The sequence below is a fragment of the Ornithodoros turicata genome, unplaced genomic scaffold (genome assembly GCF_037126465.1).
Source record: "Ornithodoros turicata isolate Travis unplaced genomic scaffold, ASM3712646v1 ctg00000783.1, whole genome shotgun sequence".
NCBI lineage: Eukaryota > Metazoa > Arthropoda > Arachnida > Ixodida > Argasidae > Ornithodoros > Ornithodoros turicata.
In genome coordinates, this window is record NW_026999401.1 from 64453 (window position 1) to 72949 (window position 8497).

Consider the following 8497-nt stretch of genomic DNA (forward strand, 5'->3'; position numbering starts at 1 on the left):
ATGCACCCCGAACCGTTATTTATACTGGGATGAGGCACGTGATTCCTTCGCGGTGGTGTTGTAAGATTGCATTGGTAAGTATCTGCTTCAATTTTAAAATAAACTATTAAGTGATCCACATCTTTGAGTTACTTCGATGTACTCTTCGTGTTTTTTGTTCAAGCATAACACAATGTTTTTTTTAAGGTTCAGCGCAAGAAAAGCTTGTTTCCAGGCACTATTTAACACGAGAGTGCCGTAAAGCGGACTTTCTCCCGAAACAGCCCCGTAATACGGAGAAGATGCCTTGCACTGTCTCGAGCTCTCCGCATTCACTTCGCATCGTATTATACGTTGGACATTCGTACATGAAACATATTGTGACTTGGGAGGTGAACGAGATTGAAAGGATTATCATTTATCAGCTGTTGATAGCAGCTCGGCGTCACATAGTTTTTGTCAGCAGTTCTACAGTGGGAGAGATATATCGGAAAGCGCAGAGCAAATTTATAAGAGCAATATAATAACGATATCATAAGCAATATAAGAATAATAATTTTGAAGAGCGCAGAGCAGGTATTTAAGACGAAATTTAAGGTTTCTAACATGTGAAACGATACTCAGTTTGTATAAATATTTTGTGTGGCCTCGGCTGTTTGTTATTTGGGATCCCTTTACCTAAAAGGAATTATGACGAGGCGGAGGCCATCCAGGAGGCGGACCTGGAGGACTGTGTGGGTGTTCACAGGTTCCTACTATGACATGGGGCAGCGCTTTCCTCGGAATGCGGAGTGGAATGCGAATTCGGCGCTAGCAGACGACACGTGGTTATCTGATCGCCATCTCTCCCGTGTGGTGGCGCTCGCAACCCCGCCGCCACCAGGGGAACGGAAGTGACGCGAAGGCGACGGTAACACAGCAATTATGAACACACAAATACTAAAAAAATATAACACTAATGGACATTTTTCACAACGGTCTACGCGCATGCGCATGGCCTCGAGGCGCCGGAGAGGGATCTTCGCCACCACTAGATGGCGCAGTACGGAGATGACAGAAGTGGGGACCAGCGGGGAACCCGCACAAACACCGCGATCTCGTCAGTCCCACCACGGATCGGTTTTCGTCCCCACTGGCCCCCACTTCTATCCTCGACATACTGGTGAATGAAATAATAAACACTCATCGAATAGACCTCTCCCTGGTTGTAAACAAATGACGTCATAGTGTTTGACAGCGCCACCAATCTGGTAGAGTTGAACAACGCTCGAAGCTAGAGGCGATCAAGGTCGCGCTCGAGAGCCACTGTCTTGAGGGGCATTAGGATGGTCCCTGAAAGGGACGCGACCTTCGGTCCTACTTTTCTTTCAGTAGGAGGCAGCGAACAAGTGCCCATTCGTGGAACCCAGCCCTCCCTTTCCGATTTGTTTCGGTTTTAGTCTGTCTACCAGCGTCATGATGACGTTTCTAGGGTAGAGCTAGGTCCATTCCACGGCGGTACGTCATTTTCAAAATGCACGGGAAATCCCATACAGACACGTAGGGTGTTCCGTAGCCCTTCTTTCCTTTTCTGTTTTTATTTTGTGTGGGGGGGAGGTCTGTTTATGAATTCAATATCCCCCTTTTATATGTTTTTTGTCAAAGTCAACATCAACATCCGTCCTACTGCTCCTTCGTTATACAATTATGGTCAGTTTTCCTACGGATATGTGTCGCACCGAGAAAAAGACTGATTTTTATTTTCAAGTGTTTAGGAGTAGCCGGCTGCTGTGTTTGTAAGAGCAACCATCTCCATATTGTTTTTTTTTTCTAATTCAAACTCAAACTCAAGAAAAAGAAGAAGAATGTCGACCCTCGTGGTCTATTGCTCGTGTTCGCGCCTGCGTTCTGACGGAAGCAATGCTTGCCCCTCTGCTCGCATTCGTCATCCTTAATCCGGACCTTCTCATCTCTGTGGCGATGACTGATCTGCTTCAAGACGACCTCATCCACACGTCGAACCATAGCCAAGTCATTACTGGGACTAGCATGAACCAACATCAAGGAACGCTGTTAACCACCGTGCAGTTGGACATCAAGCAGGGACGTCTGTACATGGTACTTCTCCTTGAAGGACCTGAAGACCTCCGATGGGCCATCGTCAACGCGCACGAGGAAAAGATAGCCAAACGTGACGTCGTCGCCAAGTATTCTCCTCTTGCGAACCGTCGACAATACGTCTTCGATCAGGGCGACGTCAAGTCCTCTGGTTGGACTGTTGCTCCACTCCCGCGTGTCTTCAAAAGAGTTGGAATGAAGTTGAAGGCGTTACGGAGAAGTCTTGGCTTTCAAGAACCTATGGTGACGAGAGTATTATCTGCAGATTCCCCTACGGCAGTACACAGAAGGGTGAAACGGCACAAACGAAGCTTTGCGGACTATGACGTAAGTAAATGACGTCACAATTTGAGGCACGCTTCCTGGTAACTTGAGTCTGTATTGCCTGGGCGATGAAGAATTGTACAGTTCCCCAACAACACCGAATATCCTCTGGATATACGAATAATGCCCTCACGGATTCGTATGTCCGATGGTCATCTGAGGGACATCCACCGGACGTTCGAATTCGTTGGCGACATTAGTCGCACATCCAGAGGATATTCGGTGTTGGGGTTGAGCACCGCATCCCCAAAAGGACCATTGGGTCCGTCACCGCCGATTCCGAAACTGATGCACCATTTTACTTCTCGTTCATCTGCGAAAACAACCTGGAAAGTCCGACGCGAGTTAGTGAGGTAGTTTTTTGTGCAATTTGATGTTACGTATAGCAGAGGCATGTTGAGGCTTCGTCTCTGGAACACGGAGAAAACGTCACACGGACAAATCCAATGAGGGAACGCCCTTTGGCGACCGGTGTGAGGGCGGGCGTCTGCAGATCGCCGAGGGTCTGTGGACATGTCATGGAATACCAAGGTTCAAAGGTACATCCGGGTACATACATCCGGGAACGTAACAGCATGTTCCACGCAACATGGTCGCGTCAGGATTCACACACCCATAACGCGAAAGTGGGTGTATTTATCGCGGTGCGAACGTGATGCAGAAGAGCTAGGAGTCAATCGCCTGCGCTGCGCCCCATTGGTGTGCTTACGTCATAATGATGTCACCATCGCTGGGGCTTCCATGGCTGCAGAGGCAGCACGAATCTTTAAAACTCGTTTATTTAATATGTGCGCTGCTTTCAAGAGAAATATGGTGAAGTAGACTGTGCAAAACATTACCGTATCGTTCTCATAGATGTTTCCGAATCCCGAACACGATCTTCTTTTGATATTACCGCCCGGTCCGATGGCTCCACACCTGGCAGGGAGACTTTGTACGCCTCTCAGCCCTGTGGCCTCCACGTGTCCTGGGCTGAGGACCACAACACACGACTCCAGATTCAGCTCGGAAACCCGGTTCTTCTATAAGGCTGTGGTAGAATTTGAGCCTACCAGCTCTCGGTATTTCATATGACCTTTGTAGTACCGCCAGAGAGCTTCACTCAGTTACACAGCGTTTTAGGCCCTATTTCGTGTCGTGCAGAGCCGTATATAGAGAGTTTGGCCATTTTTTGCCGCTTCACGGGCGGAGCCTGTTTTGACGTCAGAGTCGCCGTTGCACCGCCTAAAAAGCCTGAATCCAACCGAAATCCGCTTATCAGCCAGCAGATATGCGCCATTTTGACGCAGTCCACCGGCTAGTCGAGAGCTTCTTTTGTCGCGCTCAATGTATTGTAGCACAATCGCCGGCTTATGACCCACAGGCGCCTGTGGTGAGGGGGGCTTTGTTACCAAACTGAAAGGACTCAAGAACGAAGGGTTCTTGAAGGACGCGATACGCACGTGTCTCCCCCTTGCATCGTGAACAACGCTTTGCATCAACATGGCGTCGGGGGCCGGTTGACGACTGGACGACAATGGAGCGCATCGAGGGAGGTCGTTTAGTCGTGACGTCGCATGACGCGGCTCAAGTTAGGCTCCGCCTAATGGCCAAACTCTCTCTCTAAACGGCTCTGGTGTCGTCAATGAAAAAGCGCCACACAGTGGCAAGCAATGGTTTGCGACATTTCGAAACGTTCTGACCCTTCACTGTCTTCCGCAGAGCCACTCCCAAGCACATGGCCTACTCGCGGATGGCGGCGGACCACCCAAAGGTACCTTCGACGCTTACAGAGGGAACCTAACAAGAGACGGCGTCATACCTCACTTCTTGACCGACGCACCGAACCAACTGATCAACGTCGACTACGGCTACGGTCGCGAAATCCGGATGGGCAATTTTTTCGTGGCTCAGCGACTCTGGCTGGAACCCTTGAACGTTTCCTTCCACAGGGAAGAAGGGAACCTGTACACACTCCTCCTTACGGACATCACCTTCATGTTCTGGCAGTATTGGCTGGTGGTGAACATCGTCACTGAGGACGTGTACTCTGGCGATGAACTCATCCTCTACAGCGGTCCCTTTCCAACCTCTGGACATCCACACACTCTGGTCTTCCTTCTTTACTCTCAGGAGACTCGAGTCATCGACATTGCAAACTTCAACGCGAAAACTGGCTACGACCTGGCCACCAGGGACCCCAGAGTGTTTGCGCAACAGTGGAATCTGGGCGAACCAATCGCGATCAATTATTTCTTGACGGACGCCGTGCGGGATGACGTCCGGGCGATGTTGATAAACCACAGTGAAGATAGGAAGAGGAAGAGAAGGCGGGAAGAAATTTTGAAACGTAGGAAGACCAAGGAGCCTTTGCGAGAGGCCGGAAATGATACAGAAGCTGAGATGAAGCAGCCGGAAGAAGCTAATGGCGGCCAGATTCGTGAACTGTGGTGGCCGCTGTTGCTGATGTGTTTTATACGATGAATATTGGATGTGCGATTGTATGTTCTTCGCGCGTAGTAAAGTACTATTGCGCACGTACCTGGACTGGTTATGCTCGCGTTCCAGTGACCGGGCCCGGAAGTCCCTGTAAATGCAGAGCGATCACTCATACAAAAAAAAAAAAAAATTGAGGGGCAGCTTGCAGTTACTATTGTTACCATTCGTGTTGAAATAATAGGTTACGGTCTATGGAACGTAACTAAATCTTTTCCCCTTGTTATACGTGTTTACCAAGGGTCAGCAGTAGGACCATTACTGTTTTTTCACTAATGCGTAAAAATGGTGGTAAGTAAAGCCTGTTAATATACGACTTGTTGAGGATGGCTATTCATTAAGTGAATTTTTCGTGGCAGAAATATCTCAATGCTGTAACACAATGCTGTGAGACGTGGCAAAAGATGCCAGATGTTGTCGTGCTAATGCTCCCGCACCGCTGCTGCTCGCATCAAGCTATGGGAACCGGGACTTACGTTGCTCTTCAGTCTCGGCAGCCCGTCGCCGTCGATTGCATTCTGGTTTTCTTTGTCGCCTACTTCGCCCGGCACTCGTACTGTTGAGTGCCTTGTGGTAATGCCGAAAACATCTAGAAAGCGGGACTTCGAGGGCTAAGAAACTTGTGCGTTAAAAATAAATAAATAAACATTCAATGCTCAGAGCCCATCTCTGATATCACCAGCATGCTGGCCACGACAAGAGTCTTGTTCACTTTATTTTTGTACTTTCAATGCTACAGATGAAATTTAAAAAAAAAACACGACAATTTATAGTGCATAAATGCTATTTTTGGTGCCGAAATCGGGGTTTTAGAGCGTTTTATAGGCACCTAAAACTGTGTTTCGTACCTAAAAATCCGGGCTCTAGGCATGACTCCTCCAATGCTAACGCATTAGTAAGGTTCTTTGTCCATACACGTACGATACATGCTGTCACAGAGTACTCTCATCTTGAAGCAGCAACGAAGGCAGACAGACAGACAAAAGGACAGCTTTTAAAGCAGTACTCCTCTTCATTTGTCTTCGCTTGTCCTCGTTGCTGCTTCAAGATAAGCTTACGTTGCCCACTACCCCACTTCAACAGTTTACCGAGTCACGGGGTACTCTCGTCGGCAAAATTGTTCCCAGAAGACGTACGGGAATATGGCTTCTCACCAATGTGGGTGATGGGTCAGGAGGCTGCTTCACCAAAAACTCGTTCCGACAGAGTTAGCAAACAGGCGGCCGAGAGCTCAATACCTCTTTCCAGGTACCTTGTTCCAAATTCCCTAATTGTGCCTTCACCGTTTAGTAATGTTCACACAGTGTCTGCACCCTACCGTGATCACGGTAGCGTAAGAGGTGCCTCTCGAGCTCGCGCCGTTTAACAAAGCCCCTCGCACAGCAAACATACTTGTGCAGAAAGTTCCTGGTGTGCACGTACGGCATATGTGCTGCCTCAGGGTACTTTAGTCGGCAAAACTTTTTTCACAAGCCGTGCAGGAATACGGCCCCTCTGCTATTTTTTCGTCATTCCGTTTTCTCCGAAAAACATCGCATGCAAACGAATGCCCCAAGAACGATTACGGGAAGTAATCGCTACACCGTTATGTTTAACACACACGCACAAAGCTCGGATTCAGATGATTTGGGTAACACCGCTTCGCTGGGGGGGGGGGGGGGGGGGTTATTGGCAAAAAAAAAAAAAGGTTCCTTTTGTGATGTCTCACACGGGCTAATCTTATACAGTTTTTTTTTTTTTCGTTTTAAGGCTGCGTTAACACGCAGCTTTGAAACTACCTTGCGATTTATATTAACCGATAACTGCAGGACAAACCATGTACGTATGTGCCAGAAAAGTCATGGGAAAACGCCGATTTCACGAAAATAAATAAAAACCAGAAAACATACGGCGAATCCGCCCTAATATAAAAACACAAAGCGGGGAACCGTACACGTACCCTTATTCTATCTGGGGCAATTCTTGCAATCATAGTGCTAACTCCGATAACTCATAGTTTCGGCCGCAGCATTTAGAAAAAAATGTGGAACGCTTCACGATTTTGCGTGTCATCCTTGCGCAGGGGCCATGCTAATCTTCTCTGTATCGTTCCAATTTTAGTATATGTACTTTGGAAGTACAGTTAACGTGCACCCCGAATCGTTTTTTATACTGTGATAAGGCACGTGATTCCAACGCGGTGGTGTCGTAAGATTAGATTGACCATTATTGTGCTTTCACTTCAGATAAACTGTCCTGCAGTAAACACGTTAGATTTACTTGAATGTCATATCCTCGTTTTCTACTTAAGTGCTACACATTCGACAAGTTTAGTGTGGGAAAAGTTGTCTTTCAGGCAATAATGAATACCAGTGTGCCGTAAAGCGGACTTCCCCACGAAGCAGCTCCGTAATGCAGAGGACACGCCTTGCACTTGGTCGCTTCTTGTCCATACGTGGACGAACAGGAGGCTTACACAAAAGACAACTGCTTATCTCGCACCGAAATCGGCGCTTATCTTAGGAGACGCCAGGGAGCTGCGACTAATGCACGGTTTACTGCTTCATGCTTTGACGAACTCGATAATGATTTTCATACCGTGTCGATATAATCGTTTGTGTGTTGCCGGGAGATTGCCTGAGATATAAGATACATCATAAGATTACCCGATTATGACTCGCCAGTTGTTCTCCAGTGTCGAGGACGATCATAGACTTACATACGGGTGGACGGATGCTATGAGAGGGCAGCATATGGAAGGCCTGTAGCGCTCGGCCAGGCGGCGTTGCGATCAGCGGACGACAGCGCCGCATGTGGAAACAAATCGAAGCATTGGTCCGCTATCAAGAGTGTTTCGGTTTCGCGGGTTTCGCTCTGGAGCAAGCAACCAATGTATCGCATCCTGTGTGGGTTGGAAAAGCTGGAAGCATTGACGTTTTTTTTTTTTTTTCTTCACAGATTCACACCTTTCGAAGGGCCAGTTACTAGTCAGACATGTTTTCGGCGGCGACGAAGCATCGGACTGTAACGAAATCGTCGTTAAAGCGAAGTGCATCTCGGAATAAGTGAAGGACAGGGTGGTTTATAACGTTCGGTTCGAAGTGAGTCGGCGTGATCTTACGTAATAAATGTAAACTGTACATCAAAATGATATACCTGGCCAGAAAAACTTTGAATGCACATTTTACCCGCACTGAAAGTTGATTTAACTCGATTTCGATGCCTCTCCATCACAGGCGTCCAAGTGCCCGTGAACAGTTTGTGTTGCGTTGTGTACCTGTAAAGCGGGAATTGCGGGGAAATGCAAGTACGCGGCAGCAGTCTGCTGCTACCTGAACAAGGAAGAAGAGGCGACATGTACGGGGCAGCCACAAAAGAGGGGCACGCCAAGCTCAAAGCCGCAGCGTGACATGACAAATGGGTATCGCCCACTTATTTCCAAGTACGTATGCATAATGTGGACAGTGTGCTTTCCTTTAGAAAGGAGCTCGGGTGGAGACCTTTCATATTGTATTTTTAAAGCTGCTGAGGCTACAGTCATCTCTGCTGCGTCGTTGATTTTTTGCCAATCATCTTTCTCTACTGAATGCTGCTGCTGTACTCTGCTGCATCGTTGATCGTTCGCTATTGTGTTAATGGTAAT

At 47.9% G+C, this 8497-nt stretch overlaps 1 non-coding gene across 1 annotated transcript; it reads right to left on the minus strand.

The window, feature by feature from the left end:
- Positions 1 to 6892: 6892 nt before the first annotated feature.
- Positions 6893 to 6995, minus strand: LOC135374905 (U6 spliceosomal RNA). The gene has a single exon (XR_010417147.1). It is a non-coding gene; the product is annotated as a U6 spliceosomal RNA (small nuclear RNA).
- Between the last annotated feature and the right edge of the window lie 1502 nt (positions 6996 to 8497).